At 38.6% G+C, this 17,121-nt stretch overlaps 1 pseudogene; it reads right to left on the bottom strand.

Annotated features, from left to right (window-relative positions):
* Positions 1-1,713: 1,713 nt before the first annotated feature.
* Positions 1,714-14,860, bottom strand: LOC149570421 (cell division cycle 20.2, cofactor of APC complex-like; annotated as a pseudogene).
* Positions 14,861-17,121: the final 2,261 nt, after the last annotated feature.

Below are 17,121 nucleotides of genomic sequence, written 5' to 3'. Positions count from 1 at the left end.
ATTTACAACATTTTGAAAAGCAAACCAAATTACGTCTAACATCACCCTCCAATCCTCTACCATGAAAGGTCTAGGTTTTTTAAATTAAATATGTGACATTCTAACAGCCACAAAAATCTCTCTGACGTATCCCTACATCTGAAAATGCTCTCTTAAGCAATCTCCTTAATTAAAAGCTTAATTCCCACGTAAATAAGAACACTAAATACTATTCTATTTACCATAGAAATTATATCTATGACTTTGATGGCGACATCAAGGCTATTAGGGCTAAGAGCTACTTTGCTCCGAAGCCCATTTCAACGGATGTCCCAAGTAAAAAATAAAACCTTCTGATTTTGAAAAATGTTCAGAAACCATACAGGCTATAGCATACAAAGGAGTGGTAAACTCAACCTTACCACTGGTTAAGGCTGGGTTTAGCAAAAGCCTCAAACTGCATGCATGATGAGGCTTTTGGAAACTAGATGGCATTGTCTTGTTTTAATACCACTTCAAAAACTGACATTTAAAAGAGGAAGTTGAGTGACAGGCCTAAAAATTCTGATTGTAGTAGTGAAAAGTGGCTAGCAAATGTAAAGAAGGGAAGATTCTGAAGTGTTTTGATAGGCTGTATAAAAAGGAGCACTCACCAGTATGCTATCTCCCATGTTGAAGGGTTTTACAAGACATTAAAAGTGTTTTTAAGTTGATATTACTTTGAAATAGGTAACAGTAAAATATTTTTCTTCTATCATTATATTTTTGTATATTATTGAATAAGAGTTAAGATTATGAATACAGTTAAATATATATTTTTACAAGTATTAAACAATTCATAATTATGAGATCAAAAGAGTATATAACTAAATTAAGAACAAAAGGCTTGAAGATTTTTTTTGGAGTTCCTCAACATAAGTTAAACACCGAAGATAAAACATAGATGCTTCCATGGGTGCATTAGGCTGCGAAATTACAAGGAGAATAGATTACATGAAGTACTAAAATATTACAATAATTGAGATAAAACCAGAATAGAAGAGTTGAAACTAAGTGAATATCAAAGCAGTTATTTGATGTGAGGAATGCAATTGCTAGGCTTAACAGAAATAGTTGCTCTCCTTACTTGAGATTCCATTCACTTCTGTGATCTGAGAAGTAATGGTAAATTGAAAGCTGTTCCTGACAGAGAAATAAGTTGTTCTCTTCCTTCTGCAGATTCTGCTCTGAGCAGAAGAGAGTAAATGTATTTTCCATTCCCAAGCTTATTCCTGATCTGGCATTTGACTGAAGATACAACTATAACCTAAATATTAATATCATTAATGCAATATGAATCTGTTAAATGTCTTAAATGTGCTAAAAGTGGAAAATCATTAAGATAAGCATATGGTTGCAGAGCTCACCTCTGACTGATCATATAATTTGGCTGTTCAAGAGGCATGCTTGGAACGTATGCCTTAATACCTGTATACAAGACAAATGATAGTTAATTTTATGAGAGAAATGCAGATAGCACTATGTAATTCACAAAAAAAGAGAGATGCAAATGATATGCTTGGCCCATGAGCAGAAATTACAAGTACATCTTCATTGTCATTATCTCTTAATTGGACTGGACTAATCAAATTACAAGTAATAGTAAAGAGTACACAAAACACACAAAAAAACCTAACATCACCTTGAGGCTGTAAGGTACTCTCTGTAGGCACTCAGAAGTTTCAAAGTTTGTCTACTTTGGGTTCCGTGATTATACGCTTGGAATCTGATCATACAAAGCACGGGTAGCGTTAGGATAAAATTTGGTAACTAATGCAACTCAACAAAGTGCACTAATAGGTAGAAATCACAAGGCGAAAAAGAATTCATGAATCCTTACTCAATGAACATGATAGAATTATAAGGGAAAAAAGGAACTCATCGTCACCTAAACTGTAAACTTTCTTGCTCCATGAGATGAATTGACCACTAGAGGATATGTATAAAATTATTGCTGAGGGTTCTTTTTAGCTCTTCAGTTTTAGTCCTCTTTGAGGTATCAGGAGTTCCAAAAACTTGCCAAAACCCTAGTGTCTCATATGCTCCAGCTCATGCAACAGTATACCCATCTGGGCTCTATGATACAAAAATACAATGAGGGTTAACAAAAATGATAAAAGGAAGACATGCAAATGTATTCATACGCATGTATGAGTAGCATGCATACTTGTGCGAGATGCAGCACCCTAGAAGTATGGTCAGTAAGCTCTACAATCTTTGTCATAGATAGGTATTTCCATAATGTCAACTGGTTCTCGCTGTACCCATGTGCACTCAACAGCTCACGTTCATGCTTATTCCACAACAATGCATTAACCGAAGAGTCCGTGTCAATGGTATTCACGCATTCCCCAGTAACACTATCCCACATCTTTATAGATTGGTCTGCAAGACCTCCGCCAGATGCCAAAACATTGTGCTGGAAAGGGCACCATGCCAAGGCTTTGACAGAATCACAATGTTCATCCATCCCGTGAAGATACTGATTTCTAACATTAGAGGACGACATGGTCTTGTCCCAAATATGGATCAAGTTGTCAGCGCCTCCACTGGCGAGATACTGGCCAGATAAGGACCATTTCATTCCACGAACTTCCCCCGCATGCCCTCTGTATCTCCTAACATTGGAATTACGGATTCGGACATCATGAATTATTATTGAACTGTCCTCACCACCAGTTGCAAGAATACTGTCATTCCAGGAAAGTGATCCTACACGCCCATTATGACCTTTCATGGATCTCAACTGCAATGTTCAATGTGTTAAGACTACGATGTTGAAGACAAACAAATGGACAAAAGTAAGACATAAAACACTCCATTTCTTTACTTATCGATTAGATGCATAGTCCCAAATCTGCACAGAAGAGCTAGTCAATCCGATGGCAATATGTTTTCCACCAGGTGCCCAATTAATACTGCTTATTGGACCATCAACATCATCTGCCGTCAATAGCTCAGAAGAAGTTCTCATGTTTGCATGCCACAAGTAAACTGCGTTGCCAAGGGCTATCGATACAATATTGTTGTCACTCCTATCCAGCAGATTCAAATTACTATCATCAACAATATTTGGGGCATCCAAAGTTCTCTCTGCATGCTGGAAACAAACGTATAACAAACTCAATAATTGCAATTAACATAAAAACCCACAAACCCTAATCTGAAAGTTGAATAAGGTGGAACTGAATTCTTCCAACCTATAAACCAACATTTCAATGTTCATCATTTGCATAGTCTTCAGGAACCTTGGCATTTTAGGACAAGCCTTGTCCCCTGCTCCTATCTCCTTGCTAGTGTACCTAAACCTTGGCACCCAAGCATCACCCTATTTGATGAGCTATGTGATCTTCCAACACTTAAAGGTGATGAATCCCAATTGATTATTCAAAATCAACAATGGCAATCCAAAGTTGAGATATTATGGACTGACAAATATATGAAACTCTATCTATAAAAATCCGCTTGGATTGACATGGAATCCTAAAGCCAATTGGAACTACAATTTATGACATATTCAAATAACACTAAACTTATACATGGAATCCTAAAGCCAATTGACATCAGGAAGCTTGGCTTTGTAGGATAGGCCTCTTCCCCTGCTCCTACCTCCTTGCTTCTATACTTGTCCAACATTGTTATAGTTTTACTTCTAAACCTTGACACCCAAGCCTTATTCTGCTTAATAAGCTATGTGATCTTCAAACACATTAAAGTGATCAATCCTAATCAATTGTTCAACATCACCAATGCCAAATCTGAAATTGAGATGCTATGGGTTGACAGATATATGGAACTCAAAAGTCTCTACAAATCGTCTTAGACTGACTCATGGAGTCCTAAAGCAAATTGGAACCACAATTTATCACATCTTAATATAATGTTAAACATGTATTTGGATGCTTGATTCAAATGAAATTATCATATGACAACCAAAAAAATGACAATAACAAGTTTATACCATTGTTGGAATTCCAGTAGTGCTCTAAAGCCAATCCTAACTTACAGAACAAAGGTGGGAAAACCCTTACTTGAGGTATATGGCACCTCCATGATCCGCTATTTTTGGTAACAATAGAAAGAGCTTCAGAATAGATTTGTGGCACTTCCTGTGCAGATGGCTTTATACTGAAGCTCAAAATCCTTGACATCTTAGAAGAATTCATCAGTAGATTTTTTGATGAATAGTCGTTTTCTATTTAAAAATAATATACTAAGAATACAATTCACAAAAAAGGGTCAGGGGATACAAGATCACCCCGTGAATAAGTTCACATGGCCACAACCAAAATCAGACACTATTCATTAAGAAAAAACATATAAAGCAACCTCAGGCAACCAAAGCAGTGCCAACCGAGGGTGTGGTTCATCATGATCATGAAATCCTCAATCATCTTTGGGATTGGGGGGCGGGCTGGGAATAGTCTAGCCATCATCAGCAGCAGTAGCAAGAGGACCAGTGGCAGCCTCCCCATCTTTTATCTTTGGCCACAAAGGAGAAATCGCTAGATCTAGGCAAGGCCGTTTCCCAGAAAGTGCCCATCGAACACTAGAAGGAGGAGCCAGGGACCATCCAGAGCCACCACAAGGTAGGAAAGCTGAGCAATGCCTCCATCCACCATCGCCACCGCTAGGAGAGTGGTGGCGGGAAGCCTGAGAGCGCAAGGTGTGTGAGTGGTGACCTGAGGAATGACACCATGGATGGCGGCCATGAGGTGTCAAAGTATCAGTTGAGGCATCTGGAGGAACTCTGGCAATAGTGCAGGGGGCATTGCCCCAGTGATTCAACAACTCTTGCAGGTGAGCCACCTCTAGCGAAACTTTGTTTGCTTGCACTTGAATCTGCATAATTACATTATTACAAATGCATGCCTTAGTGTACATGGCAATATTAATATCCAAAAAACTATTTGTGAAAAGAACAACATTCCTATCTTTCCATAGAGTAAACAAAATTTCCATCCTAAAGGTATGCCAAATCTGGGTGAATTTCCAAGGGATTATGGGGGAATCCCCCAGAATAACCATGTACCAAGAAAAGGGTTCAGGCTTGAATGGCTTGAAAAAATCATGAATCCAGTTCCAATAATTTTGGGCACACCTACAAAACCAGAAGATATGCATGAAAGACTCTAGTTGCCCACAAAAAGGGCATCTGGGATCAGGAACCCCAATATGCTTGGGCTGAGGCCCTAAGGGAAGACCTTGGAAGGCAAGACACCAAGCAAAATGGGCAATCTTGGGTTCTGTAATAGCACTCCACATGTCGTGAAAGCATTTTCTCCATTGAGAAAGAAAAGATTGCAAATGCCATCTCTGATTGAGCGTGTCCATGATCAGAAGATGGGGCGAAAGCCATCTATAGCCCAGACTTGGCTTATAATTGGAGAAAGGAGTGGATAGAAACCACTTCCAATCATGCCACCAAGGTCGAACAGATTGAATACCCACTTTATGAATTAAGTGAACTAGAATTGAAGAGAGCAATAGGTCAAAAGTTTGCCGATTTGAATGGAAAGGCGGTACTATACCTGCATGTCTTCCTAGGATCTAAAACTCATGGTAACCCTTGAGAAGAGATCCTTGGGAGTTTTGATGCCTCATTTGAAAAAATGCAGAGCATTAGCACCTTAAGTCTTGGCAAGGGGAGTACCCTAAATGGAAAATAGGGGAGACCACCAAATGTTTTCTGATTCAAGGAGAGGCCATTGTGGAATTCATCCCCAGCCCATCAAAGCCAAGGCTTGATTTCTTCCTAGGCCTTCCATGTGCTCTTGATAACAAACAAGCCCTGTATGGTCATTGGCTCACACATGATGAGTAGGGTGTGGGAACCTATCCCTTTCCAAGCAGGCCTGTTGACAAGAAAGCTAGAAGATTTGCAATGTTGAACCAAAAACTTCCAGGCTTCATCTCCAATAATGGCATGAATAATCCATTTAGCACAAAGAGCAAGGCTTTGTTTCTATGTGGAAAGTAGGCCAAGACCACCAGATTCTTTTGGGAGACAACAAAAATCCTAGGCAACTCAGTGAAAGCCATGATGATTGGAACCAGAAGCCTAGAGAAAATCCCCGAGCAATCTTTCCAATTTTTGGTAGGAGGCTTTGGAGGGAGCCCAACAAGAAGAATAATAGACATGAGTAGCCATAATAACCTTCGAGAAAATTTGGAATTTTCCAACAAGGGAGAGCGGTTTCATGAGCCAATAATCAAGCTTCTTGGTGATCTTGGCAAGCACAACATTCCAAAGCTCAACAGGCGAAGCCTAGAAAGCAAAAGGAATGCCAAGAAAGTAGAAAATCTCCTTGTGAGTAACCCATTTCCATTCAAACTGGTTGAGCCAAGGTGGAGCTAGCAAGAATGAATGTCGAAAGCAGAGCATTTTATGCCATTGAATAGCAAATCTAGAGGCTTGGCAGAAGGTGTCTAGGCAACTTAAGGCATTGTTGATGTTTTCTTCATCCTCCAAAAGAGTGAGAAAGGAATCATCTGCAAAGTGACCATTGACTAACTGGGAAGATGATTGGGGCAAGGAAATGCAATGAACCAACCCAGAAGACATAGAATGAGCAAGCAAATAGCCAAATCCTTCAGCAACAAGGGCATAAAGTGCTGGTGCCAAGGGGCAACCGTGCTTGATTGAACAAAAAAGGCCAAAAGCCTCAGACTGTGACTTGTTGATGGTAATGCAAGCATTAGCATCACCAAAGACCATCTCCATAGATTGCAAAAAATTGGGACCAAATGTAGTGCCTCTCCCATTTGACTTCTGTAAGTCATTTTGATGGATGCAACCTTATTGATCTTTTGTTGTGATGGATCATGATTGTGACCATGAGTGGTCTACACCGTTGAGGTGTTTAGATTTATGTTTCTGTATCAGTTGCTTTGATTATGCTTTTGTCTAATCTATGAGATTATGATTTATGGTTCATTGAGGTTTGTGCCAGTGCTTACCAGGATTGATGTGGTATCATAAAGTTGTTCCGTGATTACCCTGAGATGTTTGCAGAGAATGCATTGTGTACTATTACCATGCTACACTGGACTAGGTTCCTGTAGCAGTGGATAGTCATGTTTATGATTGTGTTTGCTTATGTGTTTTAAGTGCCTTTTTGTTGTTCTTTAAACAATCATTATTAAATGCTTAAGTAATTAGAAATGGATTGTTCATGTTGGATTATTTGGTTATGTGCTACGGGCATTTACCTTGTTATATTTTGATCTGAGAGTATGTGTTACTTATGTGATGTTTTACATTTGAGAGGACCTGAGCGTCAGATGTTATACCTTGATTTCAATATCATAGATTTTAGACTACTATGTTGTTCAGTTGATCATATTGCATGACAATGCCATTTTGAGATGACAATATGTTTTATGATGGTATTTGGTAATCTGGTATTTGGACATGCCTCTGATTATGTTAGGTGATGGATTTAATGCTATAGTTATTTACTTTATTCCTACGTTGTTATGCTTTATGTGAACGTGAGTGATGTAAATAGATTATTTTAATATAATTAAATAAATGGTTAAATTAGGTGATTTAATGCATTTATTGCTTCAGCTATGTTATTATATGCAATTGCACTTGAGCGTGTTGTTTAGTGTGCAGGATTTATATAGCTGGTAGTGGCACATGGAGTTAGTGATTCAACCTTTCATATTTTACCAATGTCATCCTTGTATGGTCGACATATCCTTAGTTTAATTATTTTATTAAACCTTTTGGTGATTATTAAATCCGAACTCATTTGCATTATGTGATTTGACCAGTAAGCATGTTTGTGCATTTAGAGGTTTGCATTGTCGTGAAAGTTATTAAGGAAATTTATGTGTTTTTGGGTTTTCGGGCTTTTTAATTGATTTATTTTAACTTCTGGCAGCTTTGCAATAGATGAATTCCTATTTTTAGGAATAGCCTATTTTCGTTTGGGTCGATTCGAGGTTTAACTAGGTTGGCTTGTTATTTTCCCTAATCGATTATTCACTTGAAAAGTGAATAAATATCCAAAAAGAAATTTAATTCCTCACTTCTCGCTTTTGAATTAGAAAGTTTGAGAGTAAAACCCAAAATCCTCTTCATGAGGATTTACTATTTTGTTCATTGTGGGAGCTATGGGCATGGGATCGTGATGAGGTTGGGCTCGTTGGATCCAACTCGAGGAAATCTTAGATTGCCACAATTTTCAGCTACTTCTACGGGCTATTTATTTTATGGTTCAGATTCTTGTTTTGCCCTTTTGGCTGTGAGGCAGGGCTTTCCTGTTTTATTGTTTTTGCTCTGTTTCTGCTTTTTTTTTTGGTAGCCGTTTGTTTGGAGGCTGAGAACTAGTGTTCCCCTCCGTTTCTGTATGCTAGTTCTACCCGGTTGGGTGGGTACAAATATTTCTCTATTTTTTGGGATGAGGGTTTGGAATTTTATGTCGTTATGTTGGCCATTTTTGCATACAGTGTTCGAACTTGATTATTTTTGGATTTTTGGGGTTTTTGTGCCCAAAGGCCAAATGGATTATAATTTTGAAGTTTTCCAAATTTTGGGGTTTTTACCTCATTTTGCTTACCACCCTATTTTCTTAGGTTTTCTTGGCACAATGTGGATCATGGACCTTGATGATCTATTTGGATATCAGTCAGACCACTATTGCACTTTTATGTTGCATTGGGGTGCGTGCCGCATCCGTACTCCTGACACTGTAGTTGGTTGAGTGATTTTATACTTGGTTTTATGGTTTCTTTTGGACCTTTATTATTGTTTCGTGGACAGTAGGATTCATGTAGAATCCATACTCCCAAATTGAGGCTGGTTGAGTGAGTTCATGATGTTTTTGGTCTTGCTACATCATTGGGATTCGTGTAGGATCCATACTCTCGCATTGAGGCCGATTGAGTGATTTCATGATGTATGGTTTTATTGGCTTTGGGATTCATGTAGAATCCATCCTTCCCATGTTTCTTTCAGTTGGGTGTTATCTTTTGCATTGTGTTCTCATCCAGTCCTTGTTTTATGATCTTCATGATGGTGGTGCGCCATACACGAGTATGTGCGCGTACATCTTTCAGGTGACTTGTGAGGCCCAATCTTTCGTGGTACTTTTAGAAGTTATGATCATTGGGGTTGGGATGGGAGTATGCATGCCCATGGGCACTTGTCGTAGAATGACCATGGGTAGGGTAGGGTAGCATATGGAGGGGGCTTCTATCTTGCAGCCTGGTGTCATGACACCATAGGGTTGGCAGAGAAAATTTTAAGCAAGTGATAACTAAATAAAATGTGTGAGTGTTATTAAAATTAAAGATAATAAAATAGTACTTCAATGTCTGAGCCTTCTATTGAGGGAGTTGAGTCTACATAGTGTATGAGCCTTTCGTTGAGGGAGTTGAGTCTGCATAGATCCGAGCTTGGGCTTGTCGATGCCAAGCGACTCTCCATGATGTCAACCCCTACTTAGTAGCATATGGAGTATCTAACTAGGACTTGTTCTCCTTGCATTGTCTTAGGTTCTTGGTTATAGCCATCATATTGTCCGGTGTGAGTGTTAGCCTTTGGTGTTGTTTTGTGTGTTTGTGGTTGGATCATTATCTCCATCAGCACGACGGGTGTGGACCTACGGGTGCCACGTGGTTGGGAGGCATAGCTACCTCTACCACTGCTAGGGATCAATGTACAGAGATGGTCTTGTCCTAGTGCAACTATTGCTGGATGTTTTCACTTGATGCTTTGGGTTATGAAGTATGTTTTCTTGTGATTTATGCTTTCATTGGAATGCTTGGATATATGTTTAGATGATTTTAGTTTATTTGACGCATTTCCATATTATGATGTTTAGCATATGACTTGATGATGTGAATTGTTGTATTGGATTATCTATTGCTTATTGGTTAGCATGTTAGATTTTCTTATTATGCTGATAGCATGTGATAGGTGATGTTATCTACTAGTAGGATTATTTTATGCTTTACTACTAGCATGTTAGATTTTCTTATGCTTATATTGTAGCATGTTTTAGTAGTGACGTCCCTATTACAATAGTACTGATGATTTTATCAGTGGCTTGGGATGTTAGGCTAGGATCCATGATGGTCTTATGATGTTATTGATGGTTGGGAGGAATCGCGTACTTAGTTAGTTGTTTTGTACACTGTGATGTTGCTTTTTGTATGTTCTTTACTGCTTGGGTTTAGTTGGATAGACATTCCTCTTCCTTGTTCTTGGTATATTGTTGATTAAGCTCTCGAGTGTTCGCTCCTTGATCTTTGTGGATCTGGTACTCCCTTGTGTGGAGGTTCTGAACTCAGTTTTTCTTCGATTTTCCCCTTTTGTGTTTTCCTTAAGTGTTTTTGTGTTTCTTTGGGCGACATTTTTTCAGCATGGTGCAACATAAAAATGTATCGCATGCCCATAGAAACTATGTTGTACGATGCTGGAAAGTATCACACGCCTCTTGGAGAAATGTCGTGCAATACTGGAAAGTATCGTACCTCCTTTGGAGAAATGTCATATGATACCCTGAAAGTATCGCATGTCCTTGAGAAAAGTATCACTCAAACTCTGAAAGTGTTGCCATCCTTTGTAAGAAATGTCGCACAATACTTTTTAGTTTTGTATTAAAGTATAGCATGGGTTTTGTGAAAACTTGCGCAGGTTGACAGAAGGCACTTTTCGACTTGATCCGAACTTTTTGAGAGTTGATTTGGATACCCTCTTCGGTGTTCTTCAACTCTATGGTGTCACTTTTAGATTTCTGTTGAGTGTGTTTCTGTAGTCTGTCTCTTGGAGTTTAAAATATATCATTTAAGTATAAGTTGAAGTATATTCTTAAGATATATTTTAATAAATGAAACGAATCTTTTGAGATAGGTTTTAGACCTCTCAGAGATAAGATAAAGATTTTAGGAAATTTTAGGGCTTTAGAAATCCAGACTTAGCCAATTTTTAGGGCTTCAAGATTTCAGACTTAGCCAAATTTCAAGATTCTACATCCTACCCCAACTTGGTGTTTTGTTAATGAGTGGTCATTTCTTTGAGCCCTCATCTTGTGCATGGTTGTTGTTGGCTTTTGTTTGCATGTGTCAATTTGGTAGTGGCATTCGGAGATCCATTGGTTGTTGGGATTGTGGTGAAGTCTTCTATTGCAATCCTTGTGATCCCTGTATGATGTTGTCATGTGCATTCGTACTTGTAAATTTTTTTATCTTGGGTTATATTGAATCCTTGTTCCAAGGATCTCTGGGCGGGGCATTACACCAAAACCCAGAGCCTAGAGCATAGGCAAGATGAAGGGCCATCCAATGTGATCATAAGCTTTAGGAAGATCAATCTTTAGAAAAATAGCCTTCTGATTGGACTTGCGAGCCCACTCCATTCATTCCCAAACAACAATAATGTTGTCAAGAATATACCTAGACTTAATAAAACCAATTTTCTTAGGGTGCACAATTAAAGGCAACAAGTATCGAATTTTGAGAGAAATTGCTTTGGCAATAATCTTCTAAGACACATTCAAAAGGGTAATGGGCCTCCAATTGCAGATGTCTCTAGATCACCAACTTTAGGTATGAATTTGATATTTCCTTTATTTATAATGGCTCCTAAGCTTTTAGTATGATAGGCTTCAAGATAAACTTTGTGCAGATCAGGACCTAGCTCCTAGAGGTGTTTGTAAAATTCACAAGAAAACCCATCACACCCAGGGGATTTATCATCAGCCATGGAGTAGACCACCTCCTTAAGGTCTTGAAGGGAAAGAAGTTCCTCATAGAAAGCATGTTGCTCAACTGCCAAGCGGTTTGGAGTAATAGAAATACACTTTCTGAGAGCTTCCTCCTAAGCAACCAAATTTTCGTGCGAAGCAAAAATGTTCTCATAGTGATGAACAAATGCTTGCAAGATGTCAGGGAGACTGGAAAGAACAACATATCCTTGTTTGATTTTTTTAATCCCAACATTGGCATGATGGGAAGAACTCCTTCGAAGCTTTACCACCAACCTCCAACCAATGGAGACGAGCTTTGATTTGGGCTCCTCAAGAGGCATAGTTGTCAGCAACTTGTTTGTCATGGTGAAGCTTGGCAAGCTGAATTCGTAATTCCACATTATATGGATTAAGGGTGAGAGCCTCAAAGGCTTTTTTGAGTGCAAGAGTGTTGGCTTCATAAGATTGCTTTCTGAAAACTGCCAACTGACACCCATAGATGTGCAAAAAATGAACAGTTCTGGTGATGGCATCATTCCACCATTAAATCCACCCATTCTAAGAATGAGGACGTGGCTGTAGGTTCCAGACATGTAGGATATGTGTGATGGTGGAAGCATGCATCAACATAGATGTGTTGAGGAAGAACTGTGACTTGACAACTTTCGAGATAACTGTTTGCCATAAAATGACAAAATAAATGGGATAGTGGTCTGATAACATCACATCTGGTAGGGGGATGATAGGTAAATTATGATCCTCAGAAAATGAGAAAAAATATTGTGCAGTAATCATGGCATGATCAAGGCATTTTAAAATGCAGTCAGAGCTAGCTCAAAAATTGGACCAAGTGTGCCAAACCCCACTATCTTGGCGGTAGTTGATATTGGGATCATAAAGGCCCAATTTATTGCACATTTAGTACCAAACTTCCCTTTCCCCAACTGTCCAATGAAAGGGCAGAATACCATCCTTGTTAGAGGCCACTTCAACCATATTGAAGTCACCACACATAACCCAAGTAGTTGGAGGCAAGTTGTTAGCCATCCAGCCCCACATCTATGATCTTTCCACAATATCATTGGAAGCATAAACATTAATGACTCCAAAAGAATGATTGTTGATGGAAAGAAAAAGCCAAATAATTCTATGCATATGGTCAGAACCGTGTGAAATAATAGTAGAATGAAGGCGAGGTGACAAGAGAGTAACTACACCACCTCTGTCAGCTTTGTGTTAAGAGGAAAACATAATGCCATCCTGCCAAATGACGTGGTATGCAAAAGAGAACATGAAACCAAAAATCTTAACTTCTTTGCAGACAGAGAAAATATAAATTACCAAGTCTATAGCACGTGTCCCAGACATAGTACTTTTTGGAGAGGTTTGTAAGACCTCGAACATTCCATGATAAAAAATTCATGAAAATTCTTCCATATCATCCTCGTCCTCAAGAGAGGAGTAGCTATTCTGCAAGAAGATAGAAACCTGGTTGAGGTTAGAAGAAAAATCTTCTAAACTTACAGCCTATTGTTTCACCTCTGGTATCTTTGCATGTCTAGGAGGATTGCAAAAATGTCATGTTGCTTGTGGTGCTATAGAAGAAGCAGCAAGAGGGGTATGCACCATAGCCAAGGTAGAAGCCCTGGCATCTGCCTTAATCTCCTACGAACCAACATGGTTTGAAACCTACGAAACACATAGAATAGGTGCCGTGGAAACCACTTGCAACCCTACATTGGCTGGAATTGACATTCCTATTGGGATAGGAGGAACCATGATGGCCATTGCATAGGACTGTTTAGGGGCCAAGAGATTCAAGGTAACCTTGCCCTTGCACCCAACAATAATCCATTCTTCTTTTTTCCCTTCAACTGGCTTGGTAAGAGCTTCTTTAGGCATGGGCTTAACCCTAGGGATAGTCAAGGGGAAATCCCTGATATTATGTTATGTGGACTAGCACGTATAAGATGTGTTAGGGAGGTTCAAATAGAGAACCTTCTGAGAAAAGATTTGAGCCCCAATGTGGATTTTCACAGAATCCTTAAGATCTTTGGAAAGATCAACCTCGATGCAAATGTGTCTCTGAGGGCGAGTGATAAAAATTTTATCCAGCTCTTTAGTGACAACGTTTCCAAGCGCTATTGGCAATGGACTCAATGAAAGGCCAACATGGCAAGGGTAAACTTGGGAACTCGACCCATACAAGAACCCTAAGCTTTTTCTCATTAGAGACTATGAAGTCTTGCTACCATTTTTGATAAACAAGCAGAGATGAACACACATATCAAGGACTATTGTTAAAGACCGTGTTTTCTTGAAATAGGTTAGCGAAGCAAAATAAAGAAAAATATTTGGTAAGGTTTTGCATAGTGTCAAAGCAGACTCGATGAGGAGTCTAGCTCTTGTTAACCCATTCATGGAGCATAGCTTCAGGAGGAGTCCTACCCACAAAATACCCAATCAAGGTATGTTGTTATAACCAATCACATGCAACATCAAATTCTTATAAAGGAAGGATAATATTAGGATTACCTCGTGAAAAACCTTTGGGATGAACTTGTGAGGGTGTTTTTTCTATAGAGATGCCATGACAATTCGAAGCAGCAGTGTGAACACTAGTAACAACTGGGTCACCACTAGCTAGGGTCATTATAACCTAGCCTAAAAGCTCTTGCAATAAATGTGGTATGACAAGTGGAGACAACAGAAGGAAAGCTCAAACAGAGAGCCATACGCAAGAAAATTGAAAGTTTGCATGAAACCCTAGCAGAGTGAAAAACCTAAGCCTTTCACAATCTTAGATCATCCGTCAGTAGATTTGATTTTGCTCCACATCATATTCTTCCATGGAGATTGTATTTCGTTAATTTAGCAGATATCAAGCCCAATCAAAATCCATGGAACTTCTGTTAGCAACAAACCTATCTCCCTACAATGAAAAACCAATGATGATCTTAAAATCAATAAAAAGAAAAAGTAAAGTTTGATGTATTTCTATAGGAAACAAAAGGGAAGTGCAATACACACATTTTTATGGAAGTTGTCAACTGCTTTCATAGTGGATGGATGATCTTAGGAACCCTTCTCGAGAGATTTCTGATGGTTGGTGTTTGAGGTGATCCAAAAGCCACCTTCATTATTTATAATTGAAATGAAACTTGTAATTCACAACAAAAAAAACCCCCACAAAAAACACAAAACAACCCGAAAAGAACAACTCAAATATATGCAAAATACTCAAGAATAAATTACTATACACAAGTAGTGTATATGTTATATGTTATCAGTTCGTGAGGAAATTGAAGAGCAATAGATTAGAACCCCCAAACCTTAGTTTAGCATAAATATGCAACCACCAAATTTATAATCAATCCGTTATAGAGCAGAGAGTAGATGAGAAACTTAAAATTGAAGTCTTATGGTTATATATTTTTCAAAATACCTATATAAATTGAAAGTTATTTTGACAATTTGTATGACGAATTGCACCATTAGATTTTTGTTTTGAAATAGTTAAGTATATAATTTATATTTTTTCAATATCAACATATAATGATTAGATATATAATAGCTTAGTATGGCTACAAGTTTCTTACTATAGTTTCTTTGATCCACACTAATTTTTTGTTGAAATTTTAACTTTTTAATTAAGTATTAAAAATTTATTTTATTATGAATAATCCCTTCTCTATTAATTAAATGTTAAAGTTACACTAGCAAGAAACATCAACTATTCACCAAAAAAAATATAAAAGCCCAAAGGTTGAAGACTGAGCAACAAGAAAAAACAAGAAGAAAGCCCTTAGATTGCAAGAGTAGTGCCAGCCGAGGGGGGATCTCTATCATTACAACCTCGTACATTAGCAAGGTTGGTAGATGGCTTAGGGGGAGCCCACCTATCAATAGCAACACCATCTTTTTCATTTTCTCCCTCCAGCCTGGGAGGGGAGATAGGCAGATCTAGCCGAGGGAATGCCCATTTAAGGTCCTTGTAAATAGGGGGTAGCCTGCAAGAGGAGGGGCCACCGGGGACTAGCCCATACCTGACCTCTACAAAGGTGACGCTGAGTGGCGATGACCACCAAATTGACCCTATGAGAGTGATGCGAAGGCTATGATCTAAGAGTATATGAGCGATGAGCAGAGCTACTACCTCTCTGACAACTGTGAGGAGGCATACGATCAATGGATAAAGTGCTTGGTGGCATCTTGAAAACCATGCAAGGGGCATTACCCCAGTGAGCCAGAAATTCCTACAGGTGGGCCATCTCCAATGCCACTTTGTTTGTTTGAACTTGTATCTACATCATGACATTATTACAAACAAATGCTTTAGCGCACATAGCAACATTTATATCAATAAAGTTGTGAGAGAATAAAATTGCATTTCAATCTTTCCAGGTTGTAAAGAAAATCTCCATTCTAAAAACATGCCAGATCTAGGAATATTTAAAAGGGAGTCTGGTTGAATCTCCTAGAATAGTCATATGCGACAAAAAAGATTCTGGTCAAAAAAGTTTTAAAAAATTGGTTGCCCACAAAAAAGGACATTTGGGTTTGAGACACCCAAATGTAGGAGCCAGGGGCCTAAAGGAAACCACTGGAAGAAAATACACCAAGAAAAGTGAGCTATCTTCAGCTCTATGATAGCTTGCCAAACCATGGCAAATCTAAGACTCCAAGTCTTGTGAGAGGACTGTAAATGCTAATGTTGGTTGAGGATCTCAACCATAGGCAAGTGGGGAACTAGCCACCACTAACCTAGCTTGGGTTTATAGCTGGTCAGAGGAGTGATAGGGTACCAATTCCAATCCTTCCACCATGGGTGAGTTGGCTGAATACCAAGCTTGTGGAGCATGTGGGGAGGCACTGCAAAAACTAGAAGATCAACTATCTGGTGATCTAGATGAATAAGCCAGAATTGCACCTGTAGGTCCTCCCATGAGCAAAGACTCATAGTAACTAATCTGGAAAAGAGATCTTTGATTGTCTTGATGCCCTATCTAAACAAATGTAGAGCACTAGCTCCCTAGATTTTGGCTAGAGGCACACCTTGGACAAAAAATAAAGGCAATCACCACAAGTTTTGTTGGTTCATGGAGAGCACAAAGTTGTGGTTTAACAACTTTTTGGCTTTCCAAATTCTTTTAGGAAAAAAAGTGCACCAAATTTGCACCAATTCAGTAGTCATAAGAAGAGTTTGAAAACCAATCCCCTTCCAACCAAATATTTAAATTAAACTTCATCAAATACATTTAATTATGCAATTTTTCATGTGATTTCATCTTGGTAGTTAGATTATTTTATCAACCCCTCTTATGTGTCAAGATGTACTTAAAATTACGTTCTAAGAGAAATTTTCTTATAACTTTGATGAATAAAATGTCATTATTTAACA

This window comes from Cupressus sempervirens, chromosome 3 (assembly GCF_028749045.1).
Source record: "Cupressus sempervirens isolate cs-2001-9-10 chromosome 3, ASM2874904v1, whole genome shotgun sequence".
Classification (NCBI taxonomy): Eukaryota; Viridiplantae; Streptophyta; class Pinopsida; order Cupressales; family Cupressaceae; genus Cupressus; species Cupressus sempervirens.
Note: the sequence above shows the minus strand (reverse complement) of the source record. Positions and strands in the feature narration are given on the sequence as shown.